We start from the raw sequence: 17731 nt of genomic DNA on the forward strand, positions 1-17731 counted from the left end.
AATCTGTTCTTGCTTTCTTACTCTGTGTGATCTTGTTGAAGAAAACCCATAAATTTTTCATAGGAATATACTGAGAGCTTTTCTGTTGTTCTTTTGAATTTTGGGAGGTTCCAATGCAATTCACAAGCTACCTATCAACTATCCTTTACTTTAGCTAAAAAGATCATTCTGACTCCTTTTCTAGTCATATATCTCATTAGTTTAGTGATATGCTTTATGCCAGCTTCTCTTTATTAACTCGCCACTGGTAATATATTGTAAGCCAGTGGTATCAAAAGTGGCCCATGGGTACATACAGCAATTAATACTTCCAAGTGTGGGTAAAATGATTAAAATGTAATTGGAAAATATTTAGCAAAATAAATAAAAACAACACATAGATAATATTATGTTTTAAATTTAAGTCACTTTCTAGTCTTAGGGATACTTACATATGATTTAGTGAAATTCACTCACCCCCACCTTATTTCCATCTGATTTTAACAGCATTGGTATGACCTATTGTTGAATACCTTGCAACTTCGCCATTGCACTTCAATGAGATAACATTTTACTTCTTTAGAAAATCATTGGAAAAGTATTGATATTTGAAGATATATATATATATATATATATACATAGCTATGTATAAAGCTATATAAACTACATATATATGTATGTATATATACATATATATGTATGTGTTATATATATATATATATATATGTATATATAAATCTTAAGCTAAATACAAGTACTGGAGAATTTTCCAAAAATAATGCAACCTACTCTCCTTCATCTGCTAAACAAATATTGGCTCAAGTATATTTTCTTTCTGCAGTGTCTAAGATATAGGTGCTGATGAGCCAGCTCACTTTGATTCAATTATCTTGTGCTTGTTTTATTTTTTTTTCAGAAGTTTCTCACATTTATTCATCCAACCCTTCCTCTTTCCTGATCTCCAGTTTTATATCAATTGTCTTTTGGACATCTCAAATTAGACGCTCCTTAAGCATCTCAAATACAACATATGCAAAACAGAATTGAGCTTCTTTCATCCAAGCTCTCGCCTTCTGCATTTCCCTTTCATGGTCAAAAATTTCTATCATTCTTTCAGTACAGGCTCAAAATCTTGGCATCTTCCTCAGTTCCTAATACTCTCCTCACATGTCTAATCCATAGGCAAATCTTAATATTTCTACCTTCACAACATTTCTTATGAAAACTCCTTTCTCTCTACTCATACAGCTATATAAGCTCTTCAGTTCATGCCTGATATACTTCATTAGACTACTTACTGGACTTCTTGCCTCAAGTTTTTTTCCTAACTTTAATCCATCATTCTCTTAGCTGCTAAAGAAACACTCAATAAGCTCAATAAACTTCAATAATAATCTATTACCTCCAAGAACAAATATAAAAATATTTTGTTTGACTCTTAAACCTTTCATTACCCTTCCCTTTCCTTAACCTTTCCTATCTGTTCCTATAGTATTCCCATCCACTATCCAATGTCACTTAACTCTTACTGTTCCTCAACACACAGCACTCCATCTCTCACTTTTCATTGACTGTTCTCCATGATTGGCATGTTCTTCCTCTTCACCTCTACCTCCTTAGTCCCTTAAATCCTTCACAATCTACCTTCTCCAATAAAATTTTCATAGTCTCTCCTTTATCCACCAACTGCTAACTTCTAACATTATCTCTCATTTTTGTCCTGCATTTTGGTGATAATTGTTTCCTGTTGCTTCCTCCATTAGAATGTAAGCTCCTTGAGGGTGGGGCCTAATTGTATTTTTGCCTTTCCACATATTTCCAACACTTAGTATGTTGCCTGGCATACACAAAATAAATGTTTAGTGAAAGCATGTTAACAGACTCTATTAGATATCAAATCAGCTTTTAAATAATAGAATGGCCAACTCATATGCATTGAATTCAGCAATTATTTATTTTTTCTTTTTCTTAAATGTGGTTATTTTTAAAAATTAATTTTCATCCATATGTACATGTATATTTTTAAGTTACAAAATTTCTTCCCACCCCCCTCCTTTTAGCAGCAGTCAGGTTAGCATTGTATATACATATTTTTGATAAACATGTTGTAGACTATTTTTAGTATGAGGAATTAGGATTAAAGGAAAGAGATACATAAGAGATAATTTTTATTAAGTGTTCATCCAGTTCTGAAAAGTTGTGTGTGTGTGTGTTTGTGTGTGTGTGTGTATGTGTGTGTGTGTGTGTTGTGTTTTATTTTGTTTTTCTGCTTCTGGGTGAGAATAACATTGTCCATAGTCGGTCTAATACAGTTATTCTAGCTCTCTGTACTTCTGAGAGGATCTGCTTCCATCAAGGTTGTTCATCTCACAAGGTTGTTATTAATGTGTATGTTGTTCTCTATTTTCAGCAATTATTTATTGAGCATGTATTAATTCATCATCTCAGATCTATCTTCTAAAGGACTAGTTTATAGGATTCAACCCAATTGCACATAATAAACAGGGTAATCAATTCACATTCAATTAAGAAAACACTAATTGAGCAATTTATGTGTAGTCATGAAATCAAGAATAAAATAATTTTTGTACTACAGATTATTAGTATATAGATTATTCCCAGGGAGAAAAAGAAATGATAAACAAAGAAACGTAAAAATTTGAGAATTTTATCTAGTTACTTGACTACTAGGATAATCAGTTAAAGGTTAATATTTAAATTTTACACTGACTTTGCTTGGTCCAAAGCCAAACTTCCTGTAGGAGGACTACTTCTGATGGTGATATTGGCCTTGATACAAGATAGCTCTTCCTACTGCTGTTAATTGCAGTAGTAATACTAACTCATAAATGAATAATAAAAGTAAATAATAAAGACAGTGAGTATAATGGAAGCCATGCTATACAGGGAAGAAATAGAATACTTAATCAGGAAAACAGAAGACTTGGGGGAATCTTGACAGCTATCTTCAAGTATTTAAATATGTGTCATGTGCAAAAAAGATATTGTACTTCATATCAAAGAAAAGAATTTCGAGAAACTGATAGAAATTGAAGCCATATTTTTAACTTCATGTCAGGGAAACTTCCTAGTAGAGCTACACAATAATGAAATGTAAATCAGTTTACTAATCACATGAAGTCTTTAGGATGAAGCTAGAAAATCATTCATTACAGATATAAAAGATTATGGTAGTAACTTTAAAATGCCTTCCAACTTTGAGATTATTTGATTCTTTAAGCTGCAATATGAAATATTATCTTATTACCTATCACAAAGAATTCCTTTTTCTAGCCTTCAACATTCTTCTTGTTTTAGCTCTACTGAGCTTATCTAATTTTATTGCCTACTGCTTTTTCAGCATGAAATGACTATACTAATAGGTCAACATCCATTCTACATGACCTTCCCATGAAGGAACATCACACACACAAACACATACACAGCATTTTTTGTTTGTGCCACCTTGACTTTATAAATGTTCTTTACCAAACTGATAATTCCATTTTTATTGTGGTATGTTTATCCTTGAAAATGTCACGTTTTCATTGTAAACTATATCATTAATTCATTCTCTGCTTTTATTTAGCTGTGCTATATAATTTGTACTTTTTCAATGTCTCCTCCACTTCATAAAAAGATTTTCAAGATTAGGGATTCCCTGAATACTTTTCCCCCTCACAGAATAGACTCTATCTTATCTATTTAGAATAGACAGTTTCCAACCATTCTGCTTCTCTTTTGCTCTTTTAATACTTTTGATCTAATTAGTTAGAAAGTCTCAGGTGCTAATAAATTTGTTTATTTGGGTTTGTTTTTAAGCAATCCTATTTAATATTTCCTAACTCTTCCTTTTAATAAAGGCTATAGGACTCAGGCTCAGACACTTCTGCTGGTGACTTCAGTCAGAAGCATTCAGGTCATCTGTAACTTTTCCATCTGTAGTAGAGAGTAAGTTAAAACATAAGTAATTCAATTTTCAAAGGTTCCCAGAATACTTAATCTATAAGTCTCCAAGGATCTATATTTTCCCACCTAATTTTCATGTGTCAGTATTACCTTATTTGTTTTATTAATTCTCCTATCTTTTCTACTTATTCAATAATAATATACAAGTTTTGTGTCCTTATGGAGAATACAAATTCTTTGTAATTTAAGTCTGTTTTCTCTACTATAACTCATCCATGGTTTATACTGAATGTTTCTTCTCAATAATTGTTATATTAATACTAGTCTAGACCATATTGTATATATGCATATATATTTTTATATATATATATATGTGTGTGTATGTGTGTTATAATCAGAAAGGTAAATAACTTTCTGAGTTGTTTTACGTTCATATCATAATCACTATCGTTTTACAAGTTTTTTATTATCTGTACTATCTTTCCCTTTTTTCATACTATATGTATCATCAAAATTTCCTATTGTCTTAAATTCTTTTTCTGAGTTTTCCTCCAGTTGGACTATGTATTTGAGAGGGTCATAATTTGGATGTGTCCTTTTATCTTTTTTAAAAATTTTATTTATTTTCGTCCTTATGCACATGTATATTTTTAAGTTCCAAAATTTCTTTCCACCCTCCCTTCCCACCCTCCTCCTCTCAGTGGTGAACAGTTAGATTAGCATTGTACAAATATATTTTGGATAAACATGGTTATATATTAATCATTTTCATTATGCATAATTAGGATTAAGGGAAATAGATAATAAGAGATAATTTATATAAAATGTTCATCAGATTCTGAAGGGTTGGTTTTTCTTTTTTTTCTTTTTGTTTTATTTTTCTTCTTCTGGATGGGGATAGCATTGTCCTCAGCCAGTCTAATATGGTTGTCCTTAGCTCTCTGAATTGATGAGAGGAGTTTCTCCTATTAATCATCTCACATGTTATTGTTAATGTGTACATTGTTCTCTTGGTTCTAATACTTTCATTCAACATCAGATCCTGTAACCCATTCCATGCTTTTCTGAAGGACGACAATTTATGGTTTCTTATAGAACAATAATATTCCATAGCCATTCCTCAATTGATGGACATCTCCTTAGTTCCCAATTCTTTGCCAGTACAGTAAAAGCTGCTATGAATATTTTGATACATGTAGGACTTTCCCCATTTTTTATAATTTCTTCTGGATATAGACCTGGTATTGGAATTGGTGTAACAGGGTATGAACAGTTTTATTGCTCTTTGGGCATAGTTCCATATTGTTCTCCTGAATGGTTGAATTAGTTCACAACTCTACCAATAGTGCATTGATGTCCCAATCCTCCCACAACCTCTCCTACATTGATTATTTTCCCTTTTTCTCTTCTTGGCCAATGCTAGGTGTGAGGTGATACCTTATAGTTTCTTTAATTTGTATTTATATATTCAATAAATATTTGGAGCATTTTTCTCATATGATAATATGTAGCTTTAATTTCTTCATTTGAAAACTGTATTCATATCCTTTGCCCATTTATCAGTTGGGGAATGGTTGTAACCTTATAAATTTGATGCAATTCTCTATCTGTTTTAAAAATGAGACCTTTATTAGAACTCCTAGTTGTGAAGATTGTTTCCCAGGTTCTGCTTGCCTTTTAATTTTGGCAACATTAATTTTATTAGTGTCATAACTTTTTAATTTAATATAGTCAACATCATTCATTTTTTTTTAGTTTATAATGCACTCTAATTCTTGTTTGGTCATAAATTTATCCCCTTTCCATAGAACTGAAAGATAGAGAAATTCTTTTGTCTATTAATTTATCTATGTTGTAACCCTTATGTCTAAAGCCTGTACCCCTTCTGAATTTATTTTGCTGTAGGGTGTGAGATATGTGGGTCTATGCCTAGTTTTTCCCATACTATTTTCCAATGTTCCCCATAATTTTTGCCAAATAGTGAGTTATTATCCTAGAAACTGGTGTCTTTGGATTTGTCAAATAGTAGATTGCTGTATTATTTATTACTGTTCTTCTGAACCTGTCCTAATTCACTGATCCATTACTTTATTTCTTAACCAGCACCAGGAAGTTTTGATGACTGCTCCTTTAAAGTATAGTTTTAGATCTGGTAGAGCTAGGCCATCTTCCTTTACATTGTTTTTTCATTAGTTCCCTTGCTATTCTTCTTCTTCTTCTTCTTCCTCCTCCTCCTCCTTCTTTTTTTTGCAAGGCAATGGGGTTAAGTGGCTTGCCCAAGGCCACACAGCTAGGTAATTATTAAGTGTTTGAGATCAACTTTGAACTCAGGTCCTCCTGACTCCAGGGCTGGTGCTCTATCCACTGTACCACCTAGCTGCCCCTTCCCTTGCTATTCTTGACAACTTGTTGTTCCAGATAAATTTTATCACTATTTTATATAACTCATTAAGATAGTTCTTTGGTAGTTTGATTGTTGTGGTACTGAAAAAGTAATTTAATTTAGGTAGACTTGACATTTTTATTATATTAGTTCAACCTCACCATGAGCATTTGACATTTTTCCAATTATTGAGATCTGACTCTAGTTGTTTGAGAAGTCCTTTATAATTGTGTTCATACAGCTTCTGGGTTTGTCTTGGAAGTAGTTTCCCAGGTATTTGATGTTATCTATAGTTATTTTAAATGGCATTTCTCTTTCTATCGCTTGCTTTTGGGCTTTGTTGTTCATATATAGAAATGCTGATGATTTATGTGACTTTATTTTATATCCTAATACTTTGCTGAATTTGGTAATTGTTTCAAGGAATTTTTAAAAATCTTTTTCTTGGGTTCTCTAAGTATACCATATTATCTGTAGGGAGTGAAAGCTTTGTTTCCTCATTGCCAATTCTGATTCCTTCAATTGCCTTTTCTTCTCTTATTGCTCCAATTAGCATTTCTAATACTGTATTGAATAGTAATAGTGATAATGGGCATGCTTATTTCTCCCCTGATTTTATTGGAAAGGTTCTGAATTTATTCCCATTCCATATAATATTTGTTGATGGTTTTAGGTAGATACTATTTATTATTTTAAGGGAAGCTCCATTTATTCCTAATTTTTTTCCTTTTTTCTCTGCTACCCATTTATTTATTTAAAGATTTTATTTATTTTGAGTTTTTTTAATTTTCCTCCCAATCTTCCTTCCATTTCCCCCAAAGAAGGCTGTATGTTAGTCTTTACAATGTTTCCATGGTATACATTGATCTAAGTTGTATGTGATGAGAGAGAAATCATATCCTTAAGGAAGAAAAATATAGTATAAGAGATAGCATAATTACACAATAAGATAATGGGTTTTTATTTTGTATTTTTCTAAATTAAAGGTAATAGTTTTTGGTCTTTGTTCAAACTCCACAATATTCCTTAGAATTCAGGTACCATACCTTGTTTAACCATTCCCCAATTGATGGGCATCCCCTCAATTTCCACTTCTTTGACACTACAAAAAGTGCTGCTCGGAATATTTTGGAAGGTCTGGGACTTTTTCCATTTTTTTATAATTTCTTCTGGACATAGACCTAGAATTGTAATTTCTGGGTCAGACAGTAGAACAGTTTTATTGCTCTTTGAGCATAGTTCCTTATTGCTCTCCAGAAATGTTGGATCCATTCACAGCTTCTCCAGCAATGCATCAATGTCCCAATCCTCCCACAACCTCTCCAACATTGCTCATTTTCCCTTTTTTTCATCTTGGCCAATCTGATAGGTGTGAGGTGATATCTCATTGTTGTTTTACTTTACATTTCTATATTCAGTAAGGATTTGGAGCATTTTTTCATATGGTTATATATAGATTTAATTTCTTCATTTGACCACTCTCTGTTCATATCCTTTGTCCATTATCAATTGGGGAATGACTTGTGGCCTTATAAATACAACATGATTATTGTGGTAATGTTTTTCATGAGTACACATTAACCTATATCAAATACTTGCTTTTTCGATGAGGGAATTGGTATGAGAGGAAGAGAGAGAATTTGGTGAACTCAAGTTTTTAAAAAGTGAATGTTTAAACTTATTTTACATGTAACTAGGGGGAAATAAAATAAAATAATAAAATTATTTGCATGTAATTGGAAGGAATAAAATTTTTAAAATAAAAAAATAGCATTCCCTTTCATTCCCTAGTACCAAAATCCTTTTTTGATATGTAGTATTATAATAGGAAGCTGAACTTTTAAAAGAGATGAAAAGAATTTTGTCTGGATACCTTTTTGTAAGTGAGGAATCCTATATGTTCAAGATTTTTATTTTGTACAGAAGCCTGCCTGCTGCTTCCATAGGTTCCTAATACTCTGTTCTTAATTGATAATTTCTCCTTTAAATGGAGCACAGTTAGCCAACACAAACTAATAATCTTTCTTTTTTCTTAATTACTGTTTTTATTCCTAACTTAAACACATGAAAATAGCTTTTCCATATGCACAGCTAAACACAAAAAGAGCATTGTATATGAAATAATAAATCTGTTTCATAATAACTAGCTCATTTTTTACATATAAAGGTCTTCATCATGTTATTTCCCAACTGTCATCTTTGTCTGTGCATCCTTCTCAACTTCTGTTATCTTCTGGCAATGAAAAATTTTCAATGCCCCCATTGTGGCGATGGGAAAACATCCTTTTTGCTACTTCTAACCCATAATTAAAAGAATAAGTGCAATTAAAAAAAAAACTTGTGACAAATGAGTCAAGCAAAGTAGTCCACAAATATAATATTTCATTAGAAAATCATTTAGTGTACACCTTCACTGAAAAAAATCATCATTTGAAGTGCTGTGATCCCTCAAATTTCATATGTTGTGTTAATTTCATGTTACAGAAATGAGAGAGAAAAAAATGTAAAAGTCACTGAACTATTTCCTAATACTGTCTTTTTCTGTATCAGGCCAGTCATGCAATAAAGAAAAAATGATTAAAACTGTGACTTAGATATTGTTAGATATACATATAGATATAGACATATTTGCCACCAGATGTTGCTGTTAGTCATGAGCCTAATCCTATTCACAGTTAGATCACACATAGATTTATATGTACTTGAGTATTTGTGAAGTTCAGCTTGTACTAGAAACTTTTCAGGGGAGGCTACCAATCTTTCTGTGTATCTCAGAAATCTGTAATCCCTATCCTAAAGACTTGCTTCTTTGAGTAGCATGTTTTTGTCATTTATCCTAATGAATATGTCAATGTAAATTTCTGCAATCAGAATCTTAATTCTCAAGCCTTCACTCATAGGTAAAGCTCAAACTTTCTTCTTGCTTTTACATTATTTCAATTAACTACCTTATTTCCACATGGTCATGACAAGCAATCATACACATGTCATGAGAGTGTGCTACACGTACTATGCAATTATAGGATGTCTCTATCTGCTCCAAACCCTCATCTAGGCACTTCCATTACATATCAATCCAGTGTGGTCAGAAGCAATCATCTTAGATTTCCTACATGAGAAGGTGATACCAGAGGCTTTTGAATATTGTCAGATCCTCCTTACCCAATATTACAAGCTCTATTTATGTATGCATACTAAAGGAAATTTCTTGTTCATTCATCTCAGTCATGTGTGACTCTTTCTGAATCCATTTAGACATTTCTTGGCAAAGATGCTGGATTGGTTTGCTATTTCCTTCTCCAGCTCATTTTACAGATACTCTTGTACTAAACATGCTTTGGTTCTTGCTCCTTGCTCCTTTCCAAAGTTACAGAGTCCCAAAGTCCCTGAAACTCTACTATAGGATGCTCTTTTTCATTTTTCTTTTTCCCTAAATCACACATCAAGCAAGAAACTATAGCATTTCCTTGCCTGTTGTATCAGTGCCCAACTTAATGAATCAGTATATGTAATTTCAGAAGCTTTATAGTTGGGTCAGCCAGAGATAGGGAGTTCATATTGGCATGGAAAATAAATATAATAATAAATAAATAATGATTATATATTGATGAAATGCCCACAGACAATTTCTTTTTTAAAAATTAATTAACTTTTCTATTTTGAGTTGATTTTACTGGTGAAAAATAGACAGTCTTGTGTCCTAACTAGATATTCGATCTCAAAGCTAGAAGACCTAAGTTCACATTCCACCATTGACACATACAACCTGTGTGACTCTGGATAAGTAACTTAACCTTTCATTGATCTAGGCATCTTTCATAACTCTCATTATAAATTGAAAGGAAGGCATTGATATGTATTGGAAGTTTCTTTCCCTTCCTAACAAAATTTCCTAAACTTTTGAGATTTTGGGTCTAGTTCTCACACTGACCTTGTCTATTATTCAAATAGAAGTTTATCTAACTTTATTGTAGAATGACATTATTGTTTCATCATTTGCATCCATAATTTGAATACAATATATCTGTGTTTTATTCTTGAATTATTTTAAGGCACAAGGTGCTATTGTCAGTGTAATTTTTCCTTAAAGGCAAAACAAATAGTTTATTAGAGCATGATTTAAATCATGAGTTTCTGCATTATGACAATCTAATCTACATTTTTATTGGGATAACTAAAATTGTTAACTTCTGAAATGAATTTATTCTATTTTGAAAAGGATTCTTGTTTAAAGCATATATAGATTTTGCTTTTTTCTGAGATTTAGCATCACTTTTTTCTCAAATGGTGTTTCTTTTCCCCTTCCTGTCCCCAAGATGGCAGGCAATCTGATATATGTTATATGTGTTCAATTGGGTTAAACATATTTCCACATTAGTCATGTTATAAAAGAAGAAACAGAACAAAAGGGAAAAATAAGAAAGAAAAAATAAAGTGAAAATAGTATGCTTTGGTTTGTGTTCATACTCTATAGAATGAGAGATGATGATTTTCTTTTTTTTTTGCTGTTTTTTTTGTTTTTTCATCCTTCATTCTAAAAGAAGACCATGACACTGGGGGAGGTGATGCCATGACAAGCACATAAATTGGATTTGAGTGAGGGGGTGCCATGCTAAGTCACCAGCCTCACTTTCTCCTCCAAAGCCATCTGGGTACAGTGACCAGATAAGAATCAGGATGATTAGAGATGGCCTTGGATATGAGGCAGTCAGGGTTGTGACTTGCCCAAGGTCACACAGCTACTAAGTGGCAAGTGTCTGAGGTTGCATTCGAACTCCCATCCTCTTGACTCCAGGACCAGTGCTTTATCCACTGCACCACCTAGCTGCCCCTCCATAACTCTTTCTTAACATATGCATAGCATTTTCTGTCACGAGTCTTTTGGAGTTGTCTTTGTTTGCTATATTGCTGGGAAGAGTTAAGTCTATCATAGTTGATCAACATTATACAATATTGCTGTTATTATGATTAATATTTTCCTGAAAACTTACAATATCTAATAATTGATGAACACAGACATCTTCACATTAGGAATACATGTTTCCATTGTAAATAGTTATAAGTTTGTAAGAACTCCTTTTGGCCTCAAACAATAAATCTCAATTTTTGGACATTTAGGAGGCAGTGTTTTATTTTGTTTAAAAGATAAAAATATCATGTTACTTAGAAGACTAGCTATGTAAATTTTCCCAAATGCAATCCATGACTGATATTCCTTCAGTATGAAATAATAGCTAGAGAACTGAAAACACTTAACCTGGATCCAAGTCTTAATATCGGTAACTAGATTGGTAGCCCCACATAAGACATTTCATATCTCAGTGATCCAGACAACTCTAAAATCAGATACTGGTCTTCATTTTTGGAGAAAATTTCCTTATAGGAAATTCATGTTTAGGTGAAAATATATACCCACTTTTTATAACCCCCCTCTTTACCTTGCGTACTATCTCTACTCACCTCTTCCATGTCCTTAGGCTAGGGCAGTGAGGATCATTTTATTGAAACTGCTAAGCATGGTAAAAAAATGCTAAACAACAAATTTAGGAAGTACTAATACTTTGGACTTAAAGGTAGATGAGAAAAATCAGCCTGGTTTTGCAGAAAGAGGACTAGTCTTAGAATTAAAAGATTTTATCAAAATCAAAAGAGTTATGCATTCTTACTCATGATTTCTTTTACCGTAAACATGGCAATTGACCCCATTAAAATCAATTTTCTTATTTCTGAAGTGCTGTTATGGGTCTCAAATCAATTCAACAAAAATATTTTAAATATACTCTAGCCTGTGCAGTAAGCCAGACAATGGGAATAAAGAAATTGACGATTTTATTTTATATAACTTATATCAAGGGACTTCTTTTTCCCTAAAGGAGATGAACTTCATAAATTTAATTTTACTGTTTTTTCAAAACAAAAGCAATCACCTTCTCTCCCTCCCCCTCCCCACTGAAAAAATAAAATTTGATAATTTTGATAAACTATTATAATAAAATATATAACCAAGTAAAATAAAATTTGGCATTATCCATTTCCAAACTATACACTGAGTCTGTTACCTCTCTGTCCAAGAAACTAGAAGTATAGTTCATGTTGAATCCTCTGGAATTGGCTTTGGAGAATCCATTGTTTTTCAATACAGTTTGTATTTATTGAAATTCTGGTGCTGTTCATTTCATTGAGCATCAATTCATGCAAGTCTTCACAGTTTTCTCTGAAACAGTCGTCATCATTTCTTATAGCATAATGATATTCCATTACTTTCTATAACTTGTAGTCATTCCTCAATAAATAGGTACTCCCTTAAGCTATTAATTTTTGTAATTATTAAAAAAATAACTATAAATAATTTTGTACATATGGGCCTTTTCCTTCTTTAAAAAAAACTCTTGGGCTAGGTGGCATAGTGAATAGAGCACTGGCCTTGTAGTCAGGAGTACCTGGGTTCAAATCCGACCTCAGACACTTAATACAATTACCTAGCCATGTAGCCTTGTGTAAGCCACTTAACCCCATTGCCTTGAAAAATCTAAAAAAAAAAAACAAAAACCCCAAACTCTTTCATCTATAGACCAAAAGGTATCTCTGGGTTAAAGAGTATTTATGATTTAATAATTTTTTGACATAGAACTGGTTGTACTAGTTCATAGTTCAACCAACAGATCATTTATGAACATGTTTTCACCCAAGTTCTGCAGTATTTGTCATTTTCCTTTTTTTGTCAGCATCACCAAATTGTAATAGGCATGTGAGAGAATCTCAGGATTTTTTTATTTTAGTTTTTCTATTTACTAGTGATTTGGGATATTTTTCATATGACTATTGCTAGCTTGAATTTCTTTCTTTGAAAATTTATCAATTGCGAAATTGTTCTTATTCTTATGAATTTAAATAAGTTACATACATATACATACCAGAAACCAAACTTTTATCATTTGTTTCCTTTATGCAAAAACTTAAGCATAATTCCATTCTATCTTCTCTCATTTTCTCCCTCTTTTGTTTTGAACTTCCTCCCTGCTCATAAAGCTGATAGATTATTTATTCTTTGCTCCTCTAATTCATTTCTAATGTCTAAGACATGTATCTTTAAATCTGTCAGATACAAATTTTGAGTTTATCTTAGTATGTGGTGTGAGTCTTTAGTAACTTTGGGAATGCTTTCCAGGTTTGTTTGTTTTTTTTGAATAGTGAGTTCTTAACCCACCCCACTCCTCACCCTTGTTCTCCAAAGCTGGGATCTTTGGCTTTTTCAAACCCAAGGTAACTGTGCTGTTTTTCTTCCAAATGCAAATTGTATAGACAGTCTGTTCCACTGATTGATCTCTTTATTTGTTAACCAATACCAAATCACTTTGATGATTACTGTTTCATAATATAGCTAAAGTTCTGATCCTTCTATACTTCCTTCCTACATATTTTTCCTACACTATATCCCTTGATATTTTGATTTCTTGTTCTTCCAGATGAATTTTGCTGTTATTTTCATGTAATTCAATAATATACTTTTATAAATAAGGTTGATGTGACACTGAATAAGTAAATTAATTTAGGTAGGGTTACTTTTTTTATATATTGACTTGGCCCAACCAAGGAACTGATATTCTACTAAAAGTTAAAGTCATCCAGATTGCTTTCCGTGGGGGGGGGGGGGGAGTAAGATTGGGGGGAAAATTGTAAAACTCAAATAATATCTTTAATAAAAATAAATTTAAAAAAAAGTTAAGGTCATTCCAATATCTTACATTCTTTTAAGGTTTATCTCTCTTTTGACTCCCCAAGTATTTTACTATGTGATATAGGCCAAGGTAGAATAGATGTTTTTGATCCCTTGTCTGTAAAGTTGAGAGTCAGACTCCCCCATGATTATGTCAGTGACAGCATATAACACTTAATTATATTCTGTTTAATTCTCAACATCCTTAAGTAAGTTGGTAAGTAAATGATAATTATTTTTGTTTTCAAATTGTTTTTAATGTTACAAAACGTGAGATGGTCTCTGCTTGAAATGGAGTGATTGGGATTTAATTTGATATTTAACTCTTTTGTGAATGTTAAGATGTCATTCCACATGTATAGATTCAAAGCATGCATAATAATCTTTCTTTGGTGGCAATTTCAATACTAAATTGAAATGGAAAATTAAAATATTAAATGACTGATAGAGAATTAATTTTATTTTTTAATCCTAACAGTAAAAAAAAAAATTATATCATTTTGAAGATACTTTTTAAAAATCATGTATTTAATACTTTTCTGATTTTCAGTGTCTGGTTGTAATGATATTAACACATATTTTATTTCCTAGGAATTAATGGGCAGTTAGAGAAAACAGATGCATCTGGAATAATCAAATAATACCATCTCTCACTTTTCTTAATTATTAAGTGTTCTATTTCTTCTTTGTTCTGGGTAAAGTTTTATTTTGGTAACAAGGTGAAATTTCCATCAGTAATTTTGCTTTTCAGGTTGTCTGACAGATTGATGGAGCCTCATTTAGGACTCATTAAGAGCTATGAACAATCTGCAATATGGTTTGATTATAGAGTTAACTAACAAGAAAAGCAGAGACAAAATAACATTTAAACAGGTGTTCCACGTGCAAATCTTGAATGAAAATATATTGCATTTTAAACTATATGCTAATTTATATTTTACATAAAGTATATTATTATGTGCCTCTTAGAGGGTATGTTTTTTTTCAAACAAACTATAATTGTAGATCCCTTTTTTTGGAGAAAGTAAATGTTTATTAAATGAAAGGGTCTTAATAATGAATACCTTTATATTTGTTGGCCACTTGGTTCACTACATTTTTTTTCTCTTTTAATTCATTATCCTAGGTCCAAAAAAATTCATTATTGGATAAATGCCCAGGAACAACTGATATGCTACATGGCTCTTGAAGAAAGTAACTAGAATTGGCTTTTCTTGCTGGTTCAGTGGAAACCATAGCAACCTCATAAGGAATACAATTACCAGTTTGATAAATATTACCCTTTTTATATATTTAGTATTAGTGACAATATTCTACTCCCACCTTAATTATATAGAGAAATCCACAAATAGTTACCACACAAGTACTATTTGCAAGTCTTTATACTAGGGACAAATTCATAACCTATCATAGAACAAAATTGGAAATCAGTCAGTCTTTATAGAATTTCTTCTTTTTTTCCTATTATTCACTTTTGTATTCTATTCCTCTGTGTCTTCATTAAGACATAGTTCAGGAACTTTACATGTATGTGGCTTTACTTGCTTACTTCCCTAATTCTCTGGCTCTTTTCATATTTTTTTTAGGTTTTTGCAAGGCAAATGGGGTTAAGAGGCTTGCCCAAGGCCACACAGCTAGGTAATTATTAAGTGTCTGAGACCGGATTTGAACCCAGGTACTCCTGACTCCAGGGCCAGTACTTTATCCACTGCGCCACCTAGACACCCTGCTTTTCATATTTCTTCTCACATTATGTTTATTTTTTGGAACATCATTCAAAACGTGAAGCTACTAAAGAGGAGAGCTTCTGTTATCGATTTAATTCTCACTGAAAAATTAAAAAAAATGTTACTGAATATCAGTGATAAATACTATGTAGGAAAATGACTGTTCCATCTAGGAATTTTTGATAAAGAAAAATAGTTAGAAATTTTTTTTAATGAATCTTTTGTTGTTATTGTTGTTGTGTTGTTCATCGTGTTCCCCATGGAACACTTAATGACCCCATGTCAGGTCCTTCGAATCTCCATTATCAATTGAACTCTAAATTCAAGTTCCTTGTGTCCATGATACCATCTGCTATTCCCTTTTCCTTTTGCTTTCAATATTTCCCAACATCAGATTCTTTTCCAGTAGATCCTGTTTTTTCATTTTGTGACCAAAGAATGTATCTTTTAGCCTCAGGGTTTTACCTTCCAAAGAATAGCCTGGATTTATCTCTTTGAGCATTAACTAATTTGATCTCTTTTCTATTTAAGGGATTTTCAAAAGTCTTCTTCAGTACCACAATTCAGAAGTGTCAATTTTATAATCCAACTCTGGCTACCATTAGATACAAATATATGTATACATATACATATGTAAAATCATTTTATATATATATATATGTATATATATATCTATATATATACTTTTATTTTTACATATCTGTTCTATCTCTGGATGCTGATAGTGTTTTTCTTCATATGTCCTTTATAGTTAATTTGGATATTTAAAACCATTGCTTTTACTAACTGAACCTTTGTTGGCAAAGTGATATTTCTGATTTTTAGTCAGATTTGCCATAACTTTCCTTGCAAAGAGCAGATATATTTTAATTTCAAACCTACAGTCACCATCTGTGTGACCTTTGAACCCAGGAGTAAAAAATATGATACTACTTCCATTTCTTCTCCTTCAGTTTGCCAGTTGCCAGATCTTAGATTTTTTTTTTTAGGTTTTTGCAAGGCAAATGGGGTTAAGTGCTTTGCCCAAGGCCACACAGCTAGGTAATTATTAAGTGTCTGAGACTGGATTTGAACCCAGGTACTCCTGACTCCAGGGCTGGTGCTTTATCCACTGCACCACTTAGCCGCCCTTAAGATCTTAGATATTTTAATGTTAAACTTCAAATCAGCTTTTACTCTCTCTTTTCTTACCCTCATTAAGAGACTTCTTAATTCATCTTCATTTCCTACCATCTCAGTATCTGAGATTATTGATATTTCTCCCAAGAACCTTAATTCCTGATTTAGATGATTCAGCCTGTCATTTTATATGATGTGCTTTTCATTAAGTTAAACTAATAAGATGAAAATATAAAGTCTTGCCATATTCCTTTTCCAACCTTAACCCGATTACTTGTTCCATGTTCAATTCTGTTACTTCTTGGGTGGAGTACATTTTCCTCACTTCAAAAGTGTAATGATCTGATACTTAGGATCTCCTTTTGTTACAATCCATAAAGTTAAAGGCATTGGTGTAGTCAATGAGATAGAAGATGTTTTTCTGAAACTCCTTTGCTTCCCTCCATATTCCAGCTAATGTCCTTTAGATTTTTTATTAAACAGATTTCCAGTGTTCAAATTAAAAATATAGAGAATCCTCCCATGAGCAAAAAAATTCACAGAAGTTAGCAAGGATGTGTGAATCTCTCAAGATTAAAATTCTGAATGACATATGACGGCATAGTAATGAGAATGTCCCTAATAATTTGTTGCTCCCTCTTCACTTCAAAATCACCACTAACTCACCAAAAAAATCATCTTGAGAAAAATAATATGTCCAATCCCCACAATAAAATTTCTTCAAGAAACTAACAATGAAAGATTATATTTTCAGCATAATATGCCTAGTAGGCTTCTGTACTTCTATGAATGGTTTCTTTCTTTTTTTTTTTTAGTTTTTGCAAGGCAATGGGGTTAAGTGGCTTGCCCAAGCCACACGTCTAAGTAATTATTAAGTGTCTGAGGCTGGATTTGAAC

General features: G+C 32.2%; 1 protein-coding gene across 2 annotated transcripts in view; it reads left to right on the forward strand.

Annotated features, from left to right (window-relative positions):
- GRID2 (glutamate ionotropic receptor delta type subunit 2) overlaps nt 1-17731 on the forward strand; it is a 1800826-nt gene that overhangs the window by 635520 nt on the left and 1147575 nt on the right. The gene's annotated exons all lie outside the window — the stretch shown is intronic.

Source organism: Macrotis lagotis, chromosome 3, assembly GCF_037893015.1.
Source record: "Macrotis lagotis isolate mMagLag1 chromosome 3, bilby.v1.9.chrom.fasta, whole genome shotgun sequence".
Taxonomy (NCBI): Eukaryota; Metazoa; Chordata; class Mammalia; order Peramelemorphia; family Peramelidae; genus Macrotis; species Macrotis lagotis.